Source organism: Mustela erminea, chromosome 3 (genome assembly GCF_009829155.1).
Source record: "Mustela erminea isolate mMusErm1 chromosome 3, mMusErm1.Pri, whole genome shotgun sequence".
NCBI classification, from domain to species: domain Eukaryota; kingdom Metazoa; phylum Chordata; class Mammalia; order Carnivora; family Mustelidae; genus Mustela; species Mustela erminea.
Window position 1 is genome coordinate 133869330 of NC_045616.1, and position 21271 is coordinate 133890600.

At 45.6% G+C, this 21271-nt stretch overlaps 2 long non-coding RNA genes across 4 annotated transcripts in view; one reads left to right on the forward strand and one right to left on the reverse strand.

Moving 5' to 3' along the window:
- Window positions 1-21271, forward strand: part of LOC116586962 — a 110663-nt gene that overhangs the window by 30957 nt on the left and 58435 nt on the right. For all 3 annotated transcript variants that reach the window (XR_004284234.1, XR_004284235.1, XR_004284237.1), the window contains one exon: window positions 5018-5071. This is a non-coding gene — a long non-coding RNA (uncharacterized LOC116586962). The remainder of the gene's footprint in view (window positions 1-5017; window positions 5072-21271) is intronic.
- Window positions 9808-20249, reverse strand: LOC116586961. The gene is made up of 3 exons (XR_004284233.1): window positions 19996-20249; window positions 17534-17624; window positions 9808-12661 (listed from the first exon to the last, which is right to left on the reverse strand). It is a non-coding gene; the product is annotated as an uncharacterized LOC116586961 (long non-coding RNA).

Consider the following 21271-nt stretch of genomic DNA (forward strand, 5'->3'; position numbering starts at 1 on the left):
CTAGGCTTTCTGGGAAGTCCGACAGCCTTTCAGGGCAGCAGAGGGGATGCTGGAATCGGGGGTCTGGCTTTGTTGAGCCACCCAAGGTGCCCATGTGCACCACCTTGGCCTGGTACATGTATGCGTGTGTGTGTTGGGGGAGGAAGGGAGGACCGTGGAGGTTCCAGAAGGAAGCTCCCTGGGTCTCGATCCTACAGGTCAACTTGGAGGGTATTTTTGGATGAGTTTAGCGTTTAAATTTGGGAACTTTGAGTAAGCAGATTACTCTGCATAATGTGAGTGGGCCTCACCCAATCCGTTGAAGGCCTAAACGGGCTCCGAGGACCTCACTGAGCCTCCCGGAGTGAGAGGGAATTCTCCAGACTGCCTTTGGGCTTCATCTGCACCATTGGCTGTCCTGGGTCTTGAGCCTGTCAGCCCCTGTGACAGATCTGAGATTCATCACCATCCAAATTTGTGCAAACCAGTTCTTTTTAATCAATCGCTTTGTATTTATACACACACGCACACACCCCCTGTAAGTTCTGTTCCTCCGGAAAACCCGGACTAATGGGGTCCCTCACGTACCTCCCTATTCCCTAGCTCTCTCTCTTCTCCCTTTACTTCCTGTGGTGCTTTCTCTTTAAATCCTCTTCCCCTGTTCCTGCAGGTGGGGTCCCTGGGAACCGGAGCCTGGGGCCCAGAGTGTCTGTTAAGTCGTACCCCTGGTGTCCACAGCTGGGAAAAGGAGGAAGTGGGAGGAGGATTGAGATGAAGGAGAAGTAGAACCTCCAAGGTCCCCAACGGCAACCTTAGTCGAGCTCTCAGGGACTCCGGAGCGACAATGGCCTGTCTGAGTTGTCCCACACCTGCCTGAAGGGCCAGTCTCCATGCCTCCATCCCAGCTGCTCCATGTGGACAAGTCCTTGGGTCGGGCATCGCCCTGCAGCTGAGGCAGACCTGCAGGGCCTTGAGCTGATGGCAGCCCCGGGAGGGAGGCAATGTGTCCTCCTTAGCAGGGGCAGGCAGGGGCTGTGTCTTCAGTCACCACACCTGGGCAAGAGGATGCTTGATGTCCACCAGCAGGCATTTACTGACCTCCTTCGAAGTGAATGTTGTTTGTTTTTGTTTTTGTTTTTGTTTTTTAGATTTTATTTGTTTATTTGACAGACAGAGATCACAAGTAGGCAGAGAGGCAGGCGGAGAGAGAGGAAGGGAAGCAGGCTCCCTGCTGAGCAGAGAGCCTGATGCGGGGCTCGATCCCAGGGACTCTGAGATCATGACCTGAGCTGAAGGCAGAGGCTTTCACCCACTGAGCCACCCAGGCACCCCACGAAGTGAATGATTTTTATCTGGAGACTTAGCTGACCAGAATAAAGACTCCATCCACCTCCCAGCCCCCCTAGCGGCCGGGTGTGACTGTATGACTTGCTTTTGACCAGGGCGATGTTAACAGAAGTCTGCGTGTGTAGCTTCCACACGGTGTCCCTCCATGGAGTAAGAGAAGGGGGCTCTGGCAGTTACCTGGGAATGGAGGTTGCCCCGGCAGTATGGCGGGAGGAGTCTTCTTCTCTGCCCCGCCATGGAGTAAGAGAAGGGGGCTCTGGCAGTTACCTGGGAATGGAGGTTGCCCCGGCAGTATGGCGGGAGGAGTCTGCTTCTCTGCCCCGGGGGATTATTTACCAACGGGCTCTGGCTATCTCCAGACTTCTTGAAGGCGGGAGACAGACACCCTTTGTTTTTGTTTAAGTCATTCTGATCTGGGAATGTTGTGGTTTTTACAGCTGAAATTAATTCTGGTTTACACTTTCATATACCTTTTTCCCCCAAGGTAAAACTCACCCCTCCCTAGAGAGATAATCAAGGCCTATGCCATCTGGTCCTTTCTTGTTTTTTGCATCCTCTGTAATGGCCTCCTTCCCCCTCAGCCTAACTTCTGCTGGCTCAGTGGCAGAAAGAGTGAATCCTGGTCTCTGAGTTGACAGGCCTGGAGAGGGGCAGTGTGTATATAGGGGGGATTTGGGCCAGTGGGGAAGAGTGGAAGGGCTCCCACTCTACTTGTGGTCTATTCCCTCTTCTAATCTCCAAAAACTAAACTCACCTCATTATAACAGCATTCATTTCTTTCCAGCTATAGCCACCGGATTATCATGAACAACTCAGCTTCCTCTCATCTACATACATTCGACTCTATTTCATGTAAATTTGTGCTGATTCCTTTTAGGTTGGGCAGAATTTGGCCCCTTTTTACCCTGGATTACATTGCCGAATTTTATTATCTTAACTGACAATGAAGGGCTTCCTCTCAAGTAAATACCTTTCCTGCCCTTAGAGTAAGCATTGGGGGTGGAAGAAATTTTACTTCCCTTGCCCTCCAAATTTGGGGCAATCTGGGCAAAGACCAGGAAGTGGACGCGTGGAAAGAAGAGAGAACCCTCAGAAGGAGCAGGGAGGGGGTGAGGTGCTCACACCCCACTGTAGCAGAGGAGGCCTCAGGAGGCTTATCTTCATGATCTTTGCCTCCTGGCCATGCATGCCCTTATCCCTTCCCTTGAGTGTGGACAGATTCTGTGGCTTCCTTCTAACCGGTAGGACACAGGAAAGGTAATCAGACTATGATTATGTGTAGGTGATCCCAGTACAAGGAGACCCCTTCCTTTGCTGCCTTTGAAGAAGAAAACTGCCATTGCTGTGACCTGTCTGCAGAGGATACGTTACCACAAGGAGCTGAGGGCAGCCTCTGGCCAGTAGCCAACAGGAACCCAAAGTGCTCACTCCTTCAGCTGCCAGGCCTGGAACGCGGCAGCCACAGCGTTCTTTCCCCCTGGATCCTTCCCCAGTCAAGCCTCGTGTGAGACTGCGGCCACAATCCACACCTCAATTCGAGCCTTGTGAGACCCTGACCCGGGGGACCATCTGAGTTGTTCCCGGGCTCTTGACAAATAGAAACCACGAGGTAATTAATGTGTGCTGTTTTAAGCCAGTAATTTTGCTGTAATACTGTTACCCAGCAGTAGATAATTAATACATCTATAGTAAGAAATTTGGCCTTAGAAAGGAAAAGAAAATGCAAGCATGCTCTTTTGGTGAAGGCTTTTCAGAGTGAGGTAATTATACTCTGGACGACTGGGGATGGAAACACAGCAGCCGAGGACAAAGGTTCGCCTTACACTGTGCTGAATACTTTCCGTAGGAGTAGGCTGGGCGGCTGTAAAGAAGGCTGGGAGCTCAGCAGTCCCGATAGAAAAGCAACTAGAAGGAGAGAGGAAACTAACATGGGAATTAACAAGAAAAAGGCTGTATAAGTATCTGTGACAGGGAGATGGGGTAGCTCGTCTGTCTTGGGGAGGGAGTGAAGGAAAGGCAAAAGCAGAACTCTATCTTATACACCAGAGTCTGGGTCACGAAGCGGAAGAGGGTATAGGTAGGGCAACAAAGTGGGAAGTGTTCTGCCTGCAGAAGGTCGGGGGCAGGGGAGAGAAGCGTTTCTGAGAAAGGATGCTTCTGGGCGCTGAGCAGTGAGAGGGAGTCGTGGTCTGCTCCCCTGGGCTCTGGGTCGGAAAGCCTAAGCCTAAGTCTCAGCTCCAAGAACATTATCTGTGTCACTTTGGCCAAGTCATTTCATCCTCCAAGCTTTGGGTTTCCAGCTCCATAAGGCAGGTCTCATAGAACCGGCCTCCGTGGATCGTCATGCAGTGTCAGTGAGGGAAGGCTCCAGAAGGGTCCAGCCTGGCCCGTAATGAAGTCCTTTTCCCAGCTGTGGACACCAAAGGTACAACTTGATAAACGCTCTGTGCCCCAGGCTCTGGTTCCCCCAGAGCCCTTCCTGCAGGAGAGAAGAAAGAGAGTTAGGAAATAGGGAGGTACGTGAGGGACCCTATTAGTCCGGGTTCTCCGGGGGAACAGAACTTACTGGGTGTGTGTGCATGTGTGCATGCGTATAGAGATGTATTATTAGGAATCACTGCTTTATTCCAGCAGTCATTCCTTAATGGTCGCCCCTGACGGTTTTAGATGTTTTGGTTTTGTTCACCCAGCTAGTTGGTAGGATTTTGTGAACTCGCCTCTGTGTTATCTTTTATTACCTGGCAGGGTAGAAGGCACGGTGGTTGGGGGCAGGAGGTCAAAAGGCTTGGATTCTCGTTCTGTTCTTTCCTCACTGGCTGTGGGAACTTAGGTCATAAGAAGACTGAGCATGTGCCGTATCCAAATACTATTCCCAGCGTGTTTGCATGCAATAGTTCATTTATCCTATCGGCACGATGAGATGCACTCTATTATTAGCCTCGAAGCTAATAATAACACACAGAGTTCGTCCAAGGCCACACTGCTGCCGTATCTGCATGTGAATCCAGGAGGCCCGAGTGCCCACCATGAGCCACACCCCTCTCCTAGGCTGATGACGGGCTGTTCCTGATTTTATTCACCCCTGAGTGGAGGAGCTGGAGAGTCCAGCCCAGCTTTGGTGTTCTGCTGCCTCACCAGCCCCTAGCAGAGACTGCTAAGTTGCTGCTCAGTCCTGGGGTGATGGCTATATCAGGGAACCAAGATCAGACTAGAACGGGTGCCGTAGAACTAGGAGAGCGGACCTATGGAAGCCATGACCTTGGTGACTGACTGTCTCTACTCAGAACAGTGCAGGCTAGAAGGAAAATGTTATGTTAATCACCGTGCATTCCTTTATGCTTTTGGCCCTCTGTTTTGCCGAGCAAATGAGCAGAGAGATGTGTTAAGGTCAGTAGACACTAGGTTAGCCTAAGGTCTGGAAAGGTGAATTTCCTTGCATTAAAGAAATGATTGGGGGGGGGGGGCGCCTGGGTGGCTCAGTGGGTTGAGCCTCTGCCTTCGGCTAGGGTCATGATCTCGGGGTCCTGGGATCGGCATTTGGAATCTTTGAACAACCATCCCCCTGTTTTTTCCCTTAAACCTCCCTGCCCTTCAAATGCAAGGCTATGTGGGGGTGCCTCCAGGAGAAGTAATCAACTTAAGTTCATACTCAAGTGTACATGACGGATATAAAAGTGTTTTCTTTCTGCAGGTTGTGATACTGGGTGAAGACAGAAAAAAGAGGAACCTGGACGTGGAGAGAGAGGTAAGTGTCAAGACTGATGGGAAAGGTCAAAGAAATGTGGGCCGCGGAGGCAGATGCAGGCAGACAGAGCTGATTTCACAACTTGGACAAGGGCTGCTCCTCCAGAATTGAACACAAGCTGGACCCTCCCAGGACGCTGAAAGAGAGAGGGGAATGGTTTTATGTTGAACATGTTTATGAGTGGACACATTGTAAGCTGTCAAGTGCCAGAAACCACCCACTCATACGGAGCTTGGAGGAAGCCCCCAAAGACGGTCCCAAGTGACTCAGTCCCATTACTAAGAATCACTTGCATTAGGGCAATTTCTGCTTCATCCAAAAGGTTTTTAGTTACCTTCAGAGTCAACAGGAAATTAATCAGCAAGTAGAATATTGAAAGAAGATCTGCATCTCAGAGTCATTAAAATAAGAGCAGGTTTTGGTAAAATGAGAAGGTGCTTTTAAAAAAAAAATGTTTAAATCTCCTATGCTCTTTCTTAATAAATTAAAGATTCCAAAACTTAAATCCTGAGGACCAGAGGCTCCTTGGAGGAGGGGGACACACGGTCCTAGGACCTGCACCCCGTTTCCCCCCCATATGCACGCCAGCCCCGGGCCATTCACACAGCTCTCCCTCAGCTCTTTCAGAAAGTCCCTGGAAACCTGACCACGCTGGGACACGGTCTATTGAAAACTTCCTGAACACATCTCAGGCCACATGGCTGTCCTGTATTATTTGACTTGTCTCTCCCGCTGTAAGCTCTTGGCGGAATGAACTTTTTATTCCCCTTGTTTTGGAATGATTTTATTTATTATTGTAAGCCTGGGTGGAGAATGTACTTCCTTGCTTATCACACACTTCTGTAGGAATATTGAATAACAATAATACGTGGGTGCGGGGGGAGCGTGAAACTCTGCCGTCCGGGTAACCCTTGCTCTGCCATCCTGAATATCTGGGAAGCCACTGCCCTCGGTCTTCCTTATGCTGGGAAGTAGAGAGCCAGAACCCCTAAGTTCAAGAACGGGTAGGTGGAAGGATGGTCAGAAAAGTTTTCTCATTCTCTTCCACTAGCTTCTGACCCACTAAGATCCTCTGTTCACCCGCCCCCAAGTGCTTGTGAAGAGGACAGGTGTGAAGCCAAATGCATTTCATATGGAATCTCAGTTCAAGACCCTTGGGGTTGCAAAGGACAGAAACCAGCTCATCAGCATAAGCCTGCAGGGAGTTTACTGGAGAACCATTGGGGTTTCTCATAGAACCCACAGGCAGTTCTCAGGGGCCTGCCAGGAAACTCAGGCCTTGTTCTTTTGCTCTCTCTCGCTCTCTCTCTGCCTCTTATCTCTGTTTCCTGGCTCTGTAGTAAATGCGAGTTTCATGAAAGCAGGGATTTTATCTGGTTTGTTTCCTGCAGGCTCGCCCACGCCTAGCACACAGTGCCTGGCACATAGCATTCGCTGGGTCAGCACTTATTTGTGTACTCCTCAGCAAGAGCAGCTTGTGTCCCACAGTGGGCATGTCCGAAGGCAGTTGCCTCACAACACCCAAATTCCCATCGCTGAATGGGTCACGTGTCCACCCCCGGGGCCGTCACGGCCGGCGGGAGGATGGGGTGCTCTGCAGATATGATTGAGGCTGAGACGCTGTTTGTGTGAAAAGAGAGTCTCAGAGTTGGGCCGCTGTCATCTCATGTGCTTACCACGCCTGGGCAGGTACTTGTCATCAGGGCAGATAGTCTGCAGGAAGCGGGCACGTGGTAATTCCCAAATAGCGCTATCTTTTGCTGAATCGCCAAGCACAGGGGACTCCCTAGCATGAAACTTTCTTTCAACTTTGCTGATAGGCTGTCAGCCAGTTTCTCTGTGGACATCTCCAAGGACCAGCAAAGGCACTGTTTCTTAAGGGTTGCTCACTCCATTTTAAAACATTGATGTGGAGAACTTTTTCAGGTGTCTCACACGAGTCAGAATGGCTAAAATCAACAAGTCAGGAAACAACAGATGCTGGCGAGGATGCAGAGAAAGGGGAACCCTCCTACACTGTTGGTGGGAATGCAAGCTGGTGCAGCCACTCTGGAAAACAGCATGGAGGTTCCTCAAAAAGTTGAAAATAGAGCTACCCGATGACCCAGCAATCGCACTACTGGGTATTTACCCTAAAGATACAAATGTAGTGATCCGAAGGGGCACGTGCACCCGAATGTTTATAGCAGCAGTGTCTACAATAGCCAAACTATGGAAGGAGCCTAGATGTCCATCAACAGATGAATAGATAAAGAAGATGTGGTACATATATATATATAATGGAATACTATGCAGCCATCAAAAGAAATGAAATCTTGCCATTTGCCACAACGTGGATGGAACTAAAGGGTATTACACTGAGCAAAATAGATCAATCAGGGAAAGACAATTATCATATGATCTCTCTGATATGAGGAATCTGAGAGGCAAAGTGGAGGGCTCCAGGGGTAGAGAAGGAAAAAATGAATCAAGATGAGATTGGGAGGAAGACAAAACATAAGAGACTCTTAATCTCACAAAACAAACTGAGGGTTGTCAGGGGGAGGGGGGAGGGAGAGGGTGGTTGGGTTTTGTACATTAGGGAGGGTACGTGCTATGGTGAGTGCTGTGAAGTGTGTAAGCCTGATGATTCACAGACCTGTACCCCTAGGGCAAATAATACATTATATGTTAATAAAAAATTTTTTAAAAACCCACAAAACAAATTGAATGACTAGGAGACCAGCCCATGCACATTATCTGTGTGACTTCAACCTCCACTGGTCCTCACTCTGCTTTGTTAGGATCCTAGATAGAGAATTCCTCTTCTATATGATGACCCTTCAAAAATTCTTTGAAGAAAGTTACCATGTTACTTTGGAGTCCTTTCCTTGGGGAACCAGTAAGTGCTGTCTGTGCACTCATCATATGGTGCGGAGGATTGCCTTTCCCTGATTCCTCAAAGTGATGGGAACAGCAGCTTGGTTGTTGATGGAAACTAGGCTTCCCAGACATGGGGCTGCATGACCTTGGTCCCCAACTAAAAGACAGATTTCACCTCACAGCAGTCAGAATGGCTAAAATTAAAAAAGTCAGGAAATGACAGATGCTGGCGAGGATGCGGAGAAAGGGGAACCCTCCTACACTGTTCGTGGGAGTGCAGGCTGGTGCAACCACTCTGGAAAAAAGCATGGAGATTCCTCAAAATGTTGAAAATAGAGCTACCCTATGACCCAGCAATTGCACTACTGGGTATTTACCCTAAAGATGCAAACATAGTGATCCGAAGGGGCATGTGCACCTGAATGTTTATAGCAGCAATGTCTACAATAGCCAAACCATGGAAAGAACATAGATGTCTATCCACAGATGAATGGATAAAGAAGATGTGGCATATATACACAATGGAATACTATGCAGCCATCAAAAGAAATGAAATCTTGCCATTTGCGATGACATGGATGGAACTAGAGCGTATCATGCTTAGCGAAATAAGTCAAGCAGAGAAAGACAACTATCATATGATCTCCCTGATATGAGGAAGTGGAGATGCAACATGGGGGGGTTAAAGGGGTAGGAGAAGAATAAATGAAATAAGATAACCATAAGTGACTCTTAATCTCACAAAACAAACTGAGGGTTGCTAGGGAGAAGGGGTGAGGAGAGGGGGGTGGGGTTATGGACACTGGGGAGGGTTTGTGCTATGGTGAGTGCTGTGAAGTGTGTAAACCTGGCGATTCACAGACCTGTACCCCTGGGGATAAAAATATATGTTTATTAAAAAAAAAAGATTTCACGGGATATTTTCAGGGACACCTTATCGATAGGGTGGTTTTCATCAGTGGTGACCTCTGCATTGGGGAACACGTGTTTTGCCTGCCAGGGGAGGAGGGCTAAAGGTTCGAAACTGTATCAGCTGGTTTACCCTGGACCTTGAAGATCTGATTGGTAACCTGTAGCTATTCCCAAGTCCCTGGCCTATTTACTAAACTGATACTATTAATATCCTTTATATCTTCTCTTTTCAAAACTAAATACACTCTCTTTAGTTTGGGGTTTGTTTGTACACTTAGTCATACCGTGGAACAGACATCGTTGTTGAGATAACAGACAAGGACACAATTTCTACCTGCAGCGAATTCACAGTGAAGCGAGAACGGAAAGCTGAAAGCAGAGACGCTGTAACCCAGGAGGAGGGCTTGGGCTGGAGGCACGATGAGGACCATGGGCACAAAGAAGGGAAGGCGGGAGGGGGGAAGAGCCTTGGAGAAGGGAGCCCTGGGAAAGCTGCCTGGCAAAGGTGGTGCCTACAGATGAGTGTCCGCGGATGAGGAGGAATCCGCCAGATGAAGGACGGGCGAGGGAGGAGGGGGGTAAACCGGGCAGAGGGTTCGCATTTGTGAGCCTGTGGAACGGACAGCACAGTTCTTTCAGAATGGGTCTGTCCTACCACCCTTTTCCATTTTATTAGCCAGAGCAAGTCACTAACCCTGCCATTCGAGGAACAGGGACAGCTCTTGACGGAAGATGCTGCAAGGTCTGGGTGCAGAGTATGGCTATATAGGAACGGGGGCATAATTCTAGCCATTTTTGCCATCATTTCGGCACAAGGAACTTAGATGTTTGGAATTTCCCTAGAGAGAGGTGGGGAAACACCAAAAGGATATTTTATTATGTTCTTTTAATAATAAAATTTTATTTTAAAGTTATAGTAAAACATTTTATTACTAAAATATTTTTTAAAAATTAGAACTTCATTTTGATTTATACATGTAACATTAAAGCACATTCTCCTTTAAAAAAAGAAAAAGGGTATCAGATAAGGCTAAGGTCTCCTGCCAACCATGGGCTTGCTGGGTAGGATGATGTGGATGGTTTCGTGGCTGCCACCCGTCAGGTCCCCTCCTCAGCATCCTTCACCTCTGGTGGCCTCAGCTAATTAGGAAGCCGCATGAATGTCTTTATCCCCAGATCACACTCTCTACTCTCCCAACTTGGTCTACTGCCTCTTGACAGCCAGATCCACTGTGTCTCCAACATTCCCTGTAGATTCTAGGTCTAGTGAACCAGTCAGAGAAGAGAAGGTGTTGGGTCCGTTTGGGGCTTTCTACATCTCCTTTCCCAGTTGCTCACCTCTCCATTCTAGAGGGTGCTCAGGTTCTGCGCTGAAGTGACTCGTCTACTAGACTACGGGAGGCATCCACTTTGATGTACTGTCTGAGATTTGGGAGCCCATTCTCCGGTCACCAAAGTTCCTCACACACTCGCGGCAGCGCTTCCATCCTTTCTTCCTGGGTCCCCCCAGCTCCTGGAGCTACATCACCGAGGCCCCCCTGCTGACCCCGTGTGGCTCTGCCAGGCACATGGCGGCCTCCTCTCTTGGCTGGATCTTCCACGGTCTCGGGCCACTGGGCTCCAGTCTACCTACTTGGCATGGAGAAAAGAGAAGGAAGGACAGGAAGAGATGAGCAGAAGGGGAGAGGGAGGGAGGACGGGGAGGCGAATTGGACGTGTGTGTTCTTTTGCTTCTACTGCTAACTTAGATTTCACCACACACCGTATTTGACCAACTTGTTTTTTTTTTCTTTTTGCAGCTTATGTGGCCTTTAATGAAAAATAAAACTTGTTTTGGAATGTTTTCTAGAAGTAATCATAAGAAACTGTTAGCAGTGGTTACGTTTGGAGAGGGGAGCTCAGCAGGCTCGTTGGGGGCAGAGAGTTTCCATTTTTTTTTCCTTTGGCGTTTTTGTCTACTGATTGAATTCTTTGGGCATGCTGAAGAGACTCCTCTAAAAAATAGAATCGTAGAAAATGTTTCTGACTTTTTAAATTCTTTTTTATTACCATAGTTTCTACAATCTACATTGTGGATTCTATAATCTGTAGAATACAGATACATGTGATACATGCAATGTAACATATCAGTTACATTGTGCCTGCTATCATGATAAGGTGCTCTACACATATGATCTTCTTTATCCTAAACGACCCAGTTGGGAAGGACTTCTTAGGTGTGGTTTAAAGATAAGGAAATGAAGGCACAGAGCAGTTGTACAACTTGTCTGAGGCCACACAGCCACTAAGAGTCAGTACAGGATTTACCCCATATTCTGTCTAACGCCATGGTCAAGGTTTTTGCCATTCTGGGATGATAACTCCTTCCATCTTTTAACAGATACTCTTTGAAAATCGAGAATCATCAGAAAGCACCCTGGGAAGCCACAAAATGTCTTGTAGCTCCCCTCTTGGTCCTACACCATCCACACCAGATGGAACTGTAGCCAGAATGTCTTCATGCGAGTCTCTAACCTCCTATCTTTTCTCTGAACTCTGAGCATCCACCCTGCCCGATGTTGAAGGCCTCTGTCTGAGCGAGCTAATGCTTTTCCTCCCTGCTTTCCCAAACTGAGAGCTGCTACTTTCTGCCGAGTTGTTCTTCTTACCTAATTTGTCCCAGCTGATCAAAATTCGAAGCAGAAGAATGTGTCTCCTTCTCAGTTTTTCAACCATCTGGGAGGTGAAGTGGTCGTGAGCCACATGAAGAATTTATTGCCTCCGCTGTTCTTAGCTGACCCGACCCCTGTCCTGCCGCATAATGAAGTGCTCTGAACCCCGCATTCTGAGAGTCGCTTTGGGTTTTGTTTGTTTGTTCCTTGTTAACCACAAGTGAACTTTCAGTCTGGGAATAGTCTCCAAGTTTCTGGAAATAGTCAGTAAGTGGCTCCCTATCTCTCGGCTGTTGCTGCAGATCAAGTTTGAGGAGAAATTCAACGTCAGAACCTCTTTGATTTCCCCCTCTCGCTTGCCCTTCCCCCCATGTTCAGTGGATGACTGTCCTCTCTTGCAAATGTCTCTTCCATCCTACTTTCATAACTATTTAACCTACAATAAATAAAACAAGTTCAGACTTTTGGAATTCCTTAAGCTACGTAGCGGCAATGACTCCTCAACTGGAAGAGCCTCCATGCAGATTTTCTCACCGGCCTCCACCCCACCCTGAACAAAGAACCTAAGTCAGTTGCACTGATTCCATTCCCCTTTCCGGGGATTGGTTTAGGAATGGGTACGTGGCCACATTCTTTTCAAAGAAGTGTGAGGACAAGAGGTCTACCATGGGCCTTTTGGCAAAGGTTTCTTTGGGCCTAAAATGCCGAAGCGTCCATCTTTGCCTCTTTGGGGGTGTGTGGCTTCTGTGTGTGATGGCGGAACCTCCCACAACCATGCCTTGTGGGGGGCACACGGAGCCTGCCCTTCTGCATTTCTTGTTATGTGCAGTCTCAGCTGTCCATTTTTCAACATGAACCATCTCCACAGATAGACCAGCCTCTCTGCCTAGAAGCTTCCTATTTCCCCTCATACTTTTGCAAGATTAACCACCCGGAGACACGAAACATGTTTAGGATTCGTTCCTTTCTTCGAGTCCACCTTCTGTGAAGGGAGTTGAGAGTTTGAGGCCCGAGTCCAGGATTATAAGATTTTGTACATTTCTGTAACTTTGTTACTTCCCCATGTTTGGTATTTTCTTATGCTATTACGCTATTCACGCTTGGTCATCTTCATTCTTTCAGCAAACATTTATTGAGCTTCTGCTGTCAGGTGCTATGCTATACCCTGGAGGTAAAAAATAAATAAAAATGAGTAAGAATCAGTTTCTGCCATCAGAGAACTTATAGTTTTGTGAATGAATATGGCAGGCACTAATGCTGCCCACTCAGTAGATCCTCCTTGTTCTTTCTTCTTAACAGACCCCCCATTTTGTTCAGATAGTAAGGTGTTTGGCCAAAGGGGATGACTTGTAATTTATCTAGGAGTTAGCATATGAACAAAACTTCAAGGGAAATCTACCGGGGACTTAGGGAAGCATTCTCCTCCTGATAAAAGGCCTGAGCCAACCACCTACTTTCTTACTTTTTGGTGCCCTGTTCCCAAGACCATGAAGTATAAAGCAGTAATGGCCATCTTGAAATTGAAGGAAAGGCCAGTCGAATCAGAGAGATGCTCATGAAACCCCATAAAATCATTAAACTGCTGACCCAACTTTGGAGCTGTGTGCATCTAGATGTAATTTTCTATAAGGCAATCAACTGCCTTTCTTATTTAAGCCATTACTAGTCAGGTTTTCTTACTAAAATGAGAGAGAAAACCAGGCAAAGGAGTTTTGAAATATAGTATAATAAATATGATTATTGAGTTGTGCATAAGAAGGCAATATATGTAGAAGGATTCAGAGATAAATAACTTTGTTTGCATATTTGCAATGCATGTGATAAATGCATGATAGAAATCTTTGCAGAGAAATATGAACCAAAGAGGAAGCTCTGACTTCAGTGTCCATAATGTTCATTCATGATGAGAGTAAGTTGATGCATTTTTGGCAGGAGCCCCACAGATGTGACCTTCTTAGTGCATCACACCAATAGATACATGATATCAATGTGTCCCATTACTGGCAATATTAAATTGGATTACAAACATCAGAAGGTGTTCACCAGGTTCTTTTCTTTAAATTTGCCATTTCCCCTTGTCATTAATATGTATTTTTGTGAGAAGATACTTTGAGACAATGTAGATATACCATTTCTTAGATTGTTTTTTTAGGTGTTGAGTTTGATAAGTTCTTTGTAGATCTTGGCCTCACCAACACTTGTTATTTCCTGTCTCGTTAACTTTTGCCATTCTAATGAGTGCCAGGTGATATCTCATTGTGGTTTTGATTTGTTTTCCCTGATGGCTAGTGATGTTGAACGTTTTTTCATGTGTCTGTTAGCCATTTGTATGTCTTCTTTGGAGAAGTGTCTGTTCATGTCTTCTGCCCCTTTCTTGACTAGATTATTTGTTTTTTGGGTGTTGAGCTTGAGAAGTTCTTTATAGATCTTTAGAGTTCGTTACAGATTTTGGCCTTGCCAACACATTTTGTTTACTGTCTTGTTAATGTTTGCCATTCTACATGGTGTAAGGTGGTATCTCATTGTGTAGTTATACCATTTCTTATCAAACTTTCACTTACTAGTTTTAACATCTATTGATGATTCTTGCTGAATAGGTTATTACAAGGATATTTGCGAAATGATTTTTATTTGTTTTGATTTTTTAAAAAATTTTATTTATTTATTTGACAGACAGAGATTACAAGTAGGCAGAGAGGCCGTCAGAGAGAGGAGGAAGCAGGCTCCCTGATGAGCAGAGAACCCGATGCGGGGCTCGATCCCAGGACCCAGGGATCATGATCTGAGCCGAAGGCAGAGGCTTTAACCCACTGAGCCACCCAGGCGCCCTGTGAAATGATTTTTAAAACTCTTTTATTTCTTCTCTATTTATTTTGCGGCAATATACTATAGGGAATAGCTTTTCCTACTTCATTCATTCATTCATATCAGTGTGAACTTATGGATTCCTATTTTATTCAATAGATAATCTGTAAATATCATTTATTTTGATGCTCATATTATCCCAGATTTGGCAGTGGGAGCCCTTTCTGACTTCCTTCTGTGCTCTTATTCTTGGAGAATTTCCTTAATTTTTTATATAAGAAGATCCTGCAAATTCATCTTGAACTTTTCCTGTGCTGGCTGTGAAAACAGCCGTATCTCCAAGTGACTCTGTTTTCTTCTAGTGGAGAATGGTTTGAAATTCAGAAACTAAATCTGGGCATAGTAGTGTTCATTGCTACTGGAATGCAATGGCTTCTGGGTCTTCTCAGTGGACACAAAAATGGATATATGTGTACACACACCTGTATCTACATAGATGTAGATATAACATCGATGTCTATATACTTACAAAGATATAGAAGTAAAATATATCTGTAATGTATAGATATAAAACAAACCATGAGGCCATCTGAAAATTCCAATTCTAATTTAATACAACCTTCTCTGAAAATGAGAAATCTGGCCCCATTATCCTCGATGTATTTACTTTGTATGTAATGTACCTTTTGTAATGTATTTACTGCACTGAAATCAGTTTTAAAATGACTGACCCATATGACTGTGACAAACTGTGGCTAATTCATCTAACTTGAGTTCATATTTATTTATAGTTCTTGTTATATTTAGTCTGAGGGTATATGATACTGTGTTCAAAAATTACTTGGGTTGGTTTTTCCCCCTCCTTTGCTGAGATTATGTCATTGATTTGAAATACAGTTAAGTTTATTTGTTTTTGTTTGCATTCCATTTTAGGTTTTGTTTTCCCCCTTTATAAAAACTTCATTATTGCGTAATTGCTTTGAGTATATAAACATAATTCCAAAAGTCAAAGCCATACAAAGATACTCAGAGAAGTGTCCCTCCGCACCTCTTGTTTCTTCTACCTTCACATTTATCTCTTGTAGCTCTGAGTATCCTTTGTTTTTTAAGGAGAGGCGTGTGTATTTTCTTATTTTCTCCACTTTTGTAGAAAAGGCAGCACCATGTCGATATCTTCTTATATTTTTCTTTTTTCAGTTAAAAATATGTGATTCACAAATATCATCCTCAGTTATTTTTATGGCTGTGTAGTACTCCATCATGTGGCTAAAACATAGCTGATTTAATGACTCGGCTACATTTCCAATATTTACAGTCACAAACAATGCTTCATGAGTAACGTTTTGTATGTATATTTGCATGTTTCCAGAGGTGTATCTTCAAATTAAGTTCCAGGATATGGGATGGGAGTCAAAAGGTAAACACGTATGTTCTTCAGTACTATAACACTCTCCTCCTAAAGGTTGTACCAATTTTCATTCCCCCCAGCAAGGTATTGACGATTCCTGTTTCCCCAAAACTTTACCCACAAAATATAGTGTCAAACTTTAAAAATTTTGCCAATCACATAGGTGAGAAATAGTACCTCAGTCTTTTAAAATTTTCTCTTCATATTTTCAAGTGGTGTTCAAATATGACTATGTGTGTATTCTGTTTATGTCTTTTGCTTGTTTTTATTCTTGTTCTGTTTTAGTCAGGCCCAGATCTCCTTCTGTGATTTTTAAATGAGTTTTTTATGGATTAGAGATATTAACTCTTTATTTATAATATATATGCAAAATGCTTCCAGTTTGTCGTGGTCGACTTTGTTTATAATGGTTTTTTTTCCCCATGCAACATTTTTTTGTAAATTTTTAAATCTTCTTTGCCTCAGAATTTTAAGTCACAGTCAAAAGTCTTTCCTTACACCAAAATTATAGAGAATTCACCCACGTATTCTTCTCCCATCTGTGTGGTTTCATTTTTTTCATTTTTGTCTCTGATTCATTGATGTTTATTCTTATTTATGACATAAGATATGAGTCTAGTTTTATCCTTTTCCAAATGGCTATCCAGTTTGTCTCACAGCTTCATTAAAACACTCATCTTTGTGTTAGTGATTTAAAATACTACCTTTTGGGGCGCCTGGGTGGCTCAGTGGGTTAAAGCCTCTGCCTTCAGCTCAGGTCATGATCTTAGGGTCCTGGGATCAAGCCTCACATCGAGCTCCACACTGGGCTTTCTGCTCACTGGGGGCCTGCTTCCCTTCCTCTCTCTCTGCCTGCCTCTCTGTCTACTTGTGATCTCTGTCAAATAAATAAATAAAATCTTTAAAAAATTTTTAAAAAATAAAATAAAATACTACCTTTTTCATACACTAATTTTCCATAGGTACTTGGGTCTAGTTTTGTTTTTTTTCTATTCCTTTCTCATTTACCTGTCTGTTTACACAGCAGTACCATACTGTTTGAATTATAGAGGATTTATAATATGTTTTAATAGCCTTAATCCTCTTATATCTTTTCTTATTTCGTTTCTCTAATTTTACTATCAACTTATGTAGCTCCATTGTGAAAAAACTTTTTGGTATATGGTATTTGTTTTAGGTATTTGTATTTATAAATTAACTTGGGGGAACCTGTCCATTTTTTGGTGATGAATTGTTCTATCTAAGAATCGAGATGGAAAGAAATTCTTGATTTGAGTCTTAGAAGTTGGACAGGTAATAGATGGGTAAAAAGGAAGGAATGTACCCAGACAAGATATAGCATGGTACCTGCATGACAAGGGTTAGGGGTGGAAGTCAGAGGATAGTACTTATAAACCGAGGGGAGTGGTATAGAGCTTAGGGACTCATTCACAGACTGCTACGTGTAAAACTCATTCATTAGTGGCTAGGAGCTAGGTGAATATTGTTACCCTGTTGAGCCAGTCATAAGGGAAACCAGATCTCAAAGGGCAAACTGGTGGGAAAGCCAACAAGGGGCAGCAGAGTCTCTGGGTCTCTGGAGACAAGGAGCCCTGGGGCTGAAAGCGTGATTCACATGCATACCAGACTCAAGATGATCAGCCAGTCCCAGTCCCCGCTACTGTCCCACATGCCCCCTTCTGCCCTGCTGGCCAGCCACACAGAACTCTGCAGAATACCTTCGAAGTCCTGTTGTCTGCCTCCATGCCGTTCTGCTAGTTGCCTAGAATGCTCAGACCGCCACGTTTGGTGAATTTCAACATATCCCCTCAAAACCTGACATACCATTGTGTTTTCCGAGAAGCTTTCCTGTTGGACTCATCTCTTCTCCCTCCCGTAGTGCTGATTGCTCCTTTTCTGGATACTAATAACAGTCCTGAAAATGATCATTTTGATGATAGTAAACATGCATCGAGCATTTCGATGTGCTCAGAATTGTGCTAAATGCTTTATATTCATTACTTAAGCCTCATGACAACCCTTTGGAATAGAGACCATTGTTAGCTTCATTTTACAGATGAGAAACGTCAGTAATTTGTCCAGGTCCGATAGCTGGTATGTGGCAGAGGTGAAGTTTACCCCCAGCTCTGTCTCATACCAGAGCCGGCCATGTTTGCTGTGTGATTGCATCACTTTTGGCCAGTTACTTGTTTGTGGAATGTTTTCCTCCTATAATGTATGTGCTTTGAAAGCAGGGACAAATTCCTGTTTTTCTTAAATTTCCAAAGCTTGCCAAAGGACCTGGCATATGGAAGGTTCTCCAGCAATGGTTGAATGAATGAGTAAATGAATAACCCAAACACTCAAATATTCCCACTGCCTGTAGAATGAAGTCTATCTGTCATTCAAGATTTCTTACTAATCTTATGCCCTATCTTCCACTAATTGGATCCTCCTCAATACGGAACATATCTTGCATTACCAGCCTTTTGGCCCTTTATTTATGCTATTCTTTTCGTCATGAATGCTACTCTTTCTCTCCTTTCCAATTCAATTATATTTAAATAAATGACCTCTCTATCTTTTTTTTAATCAAAATGCCCGTATGACTCTGAATTAATTAATGAGTTAATTAGTTAATTTGGCATGTGTACATTATCGTGCATCCTGTGTCTTTTGCCATGCGCACGTAGTATGTATTTCAGATAGTCATGTTGTCTGTCATTGAATCCACAGTACCTGTGGCAGTGTTGTGCCAGGGAATGGCCGTCAATAATGTCTGCTCAGTGAATGACGATGACAGGTGGTCGTCAGTCACTCGAGTGCAGGGGTCTTGGGAAGTCCTCTGTTCGCCCAACCTCTCTACTCAGGTAAATTAGGATCAAAATCCTACTATTAAGCATTTATTCTCTTGGATTCCCCTGAATTTATCTTCTTTTTCTCATTTTTTTAAATTATGTTCAGTTAGCCAGCATATAGCACATCGTAAGTTTTTATTCTAGTGTTCAGTCATTGATGACTTGCGTATAACACGCAGTGTTCTCATTCTTAACGTTTACCATTCTCATTAAGCTCATTCAACCCAGGCTGATGTCAATGTTTTCTTCTTGCTTCTTGGGGAGATAATGGTAGACCCACGCAGCCTCCTATGACCGACATCACGGGCTTCAAATGTTGAGCCAGTCCCTGAGGGCATGTCTAGGATCACCAGGCGGAGGACGGACCTCACATGGCTACCCAGACTGTCCTTTCAGTCCCTCTCAAATGGGTGACAGTTTTCTTTGGTGGCAGGATGAAGAGATGAAGGCTCTTCCCCGTCCGTGGCTGCCTGTGGATTTGTGAAGTCCCGTTCCCCCTCCTCCCCTGCCCATGGTTGTGATCCCAAACCATTCTCCTTTGTCCTGTTTAGGACTAAACTGGCCAATGAATGTCTTAAACACAAACCAAATTAACATCAGCTGTGGGGGTAAAAGAGTCAATTCAGGTACGACGTAACTGGTTTCCCAGGCAGCCTGGAAACTCCCTTGTGCCTGGGGGTAAACTGCCTGTGACCCGTCTAGACTTTTGTCGGTTTTATCGGAAGTCTCACCTTCAGAGGTGAGGCCTGCAGGACTGTAATGTTGTCCCTTCAAGGATCTGAAGTCACTCTCCTTCCTCTCCTGGGATAGGTTTCCGTCCTTCAGAAACCCAGACGAGGTATCGAATGTCCCTTTCCTAGGAGATGAATATTCCCTTCCTTGCACTGTTTTCGCTTTTAGCTTAACTCACCCATTTTCAATCAGTTATCTTTCCATTCAAGTGCTGGTTTTGTATGTCCCCTCTCTCCCCTTTGGAGATCCAGGGAAGGGCTTAGTGCTCACTCCCCTCAAGCTCATTCCTGTCCCACCAGAGGGGACCTGACCCTGGAAGTCTCTGGGGACGCTGCAGCTGTCTGGCGCACGGAACACACAGGGGGCACAGGGTGCCGCAGGGGACCAATCCTGTGAACCATGGCCCCCATGTGCCGGTGAGCTGGGGATCTGGGTGCTGCTGAGTCCCATTTAAGACCCATTTCATAGAGAAATAGGACTCGTGCCTGAGGTCAGAGGGGAATCTAGAGTCCACATACCCCACAGGGAGGTTTCCGTCTTTAGAGGATAGTCTCACCGGCAGGACCTCTCAATGGGCCTTGTGAGACTCACCTTTGCCACTCAGAGGCCCCCGGGCTGCTCCTCCGAGGCGCAAGCCCAGCGGTCTCCGGCCGTACCCCATGGTCAGAGGGGAACAGCTGTGCCACAAATGATTTTCAGTCCCGTCGCCCATCTTACCAAATTTTCCAGCTGGGTGGACGGCAAGACCTCTGGGGTTCGCGACGTCACCCTGGGTTACAGAGTGAGTCAGTGGTTCCGCGGGGTCAGGGAATGCGGGCCGCCCCAGCTTCCAGGCCCCGGCAGACCACATACTCCCTCTCCTGCAATCGGATCGGCCCGTCTGCAGAGAAATGGAATTAAGCTATTAGCAAGTGGTTTCTGACTCTTGCAGAAACACAGGCAAGAAGAGCCGCTTCTAGATGTTCTAAGAGGGCTGTTTGTTTTGGCAACACTTCACTCTATTACACATTCCTGTCACTTAATTGTCCTTGCAAAGATAAACAAAGACCTTCTGGGGCAGAGCTGGGAGCAGCCTAACAGCCAACCACATGTTGGCCGAATTGAAGAGGAAGGGGGGAGGGGCTGTGGGGAGGTGGTTAGCGCTATGTGTTCAGCAGTGGCCCGAATGACACCATCTCATCTCCACGGTGACCCCCCTCCTGGGCCTCCGGCCCCTCTCCTACCAGCTGCCCTCAGGTCCGAAAGAAAGTTTAAAACTAGGCCCCAGGTCTTTATCTCCTGGTGATCCAACTTCTTCCTCTGACCTTCAGCATTGTTTGGTGAGTTCCAAGCTCACAGAGGACCATCTTCCAAGTTCTTTTTGGCTCGTCATCACGTCAGCATGATGATGTTAGTGAGGACAGCGCACAAACGAAACACCTTCACGTATCTTAGCAGACGCCGATACGTGCCGGTCATGAGCTCTGGGCTGTGCACGTGGACCTAAACATGGGTGTCTCCCAGCAGAGGCGAGGGGAAAAAACACAGCTGTTCATGCCCTTTCGTCTTCACCTTCTATGTGTGGTTTCTGGCTGGAGAGCCAGGGCAGATACAAGCACACCAGGGATCTGGGGAGGGGGGGTGGGTCAGGGCTGGGGGTCAGCGCCCGCCCACGGTGAGTTAGCGATCTGCAGGATGGTTAGGTTCTGCTAACATGCGCCTAGAGATAGCTAAGACCTTTATTTATTTTTAAAGACTTTATGTATTTATTTGACACACAGAGAGAGATAGAGAGAGAAAGCACAAGCAGGGGGACCAGCAGAGGGAGAGGGAGAAGCAGACTCCCCACAGAGCAGGGAGCTTGATGCGGGGCTCGATTCGAGGACCCTGGGATCATGACCTGAGCCGAAGGCAGGCATTTAACGGAGTGGGTCACCCAAGCGCCCTGGCTAAGACCTTTTGAGTGGAGGCAGAAGAAGCATCTAGTGGCTTTCCCGAGTCTTTGGGACTATTG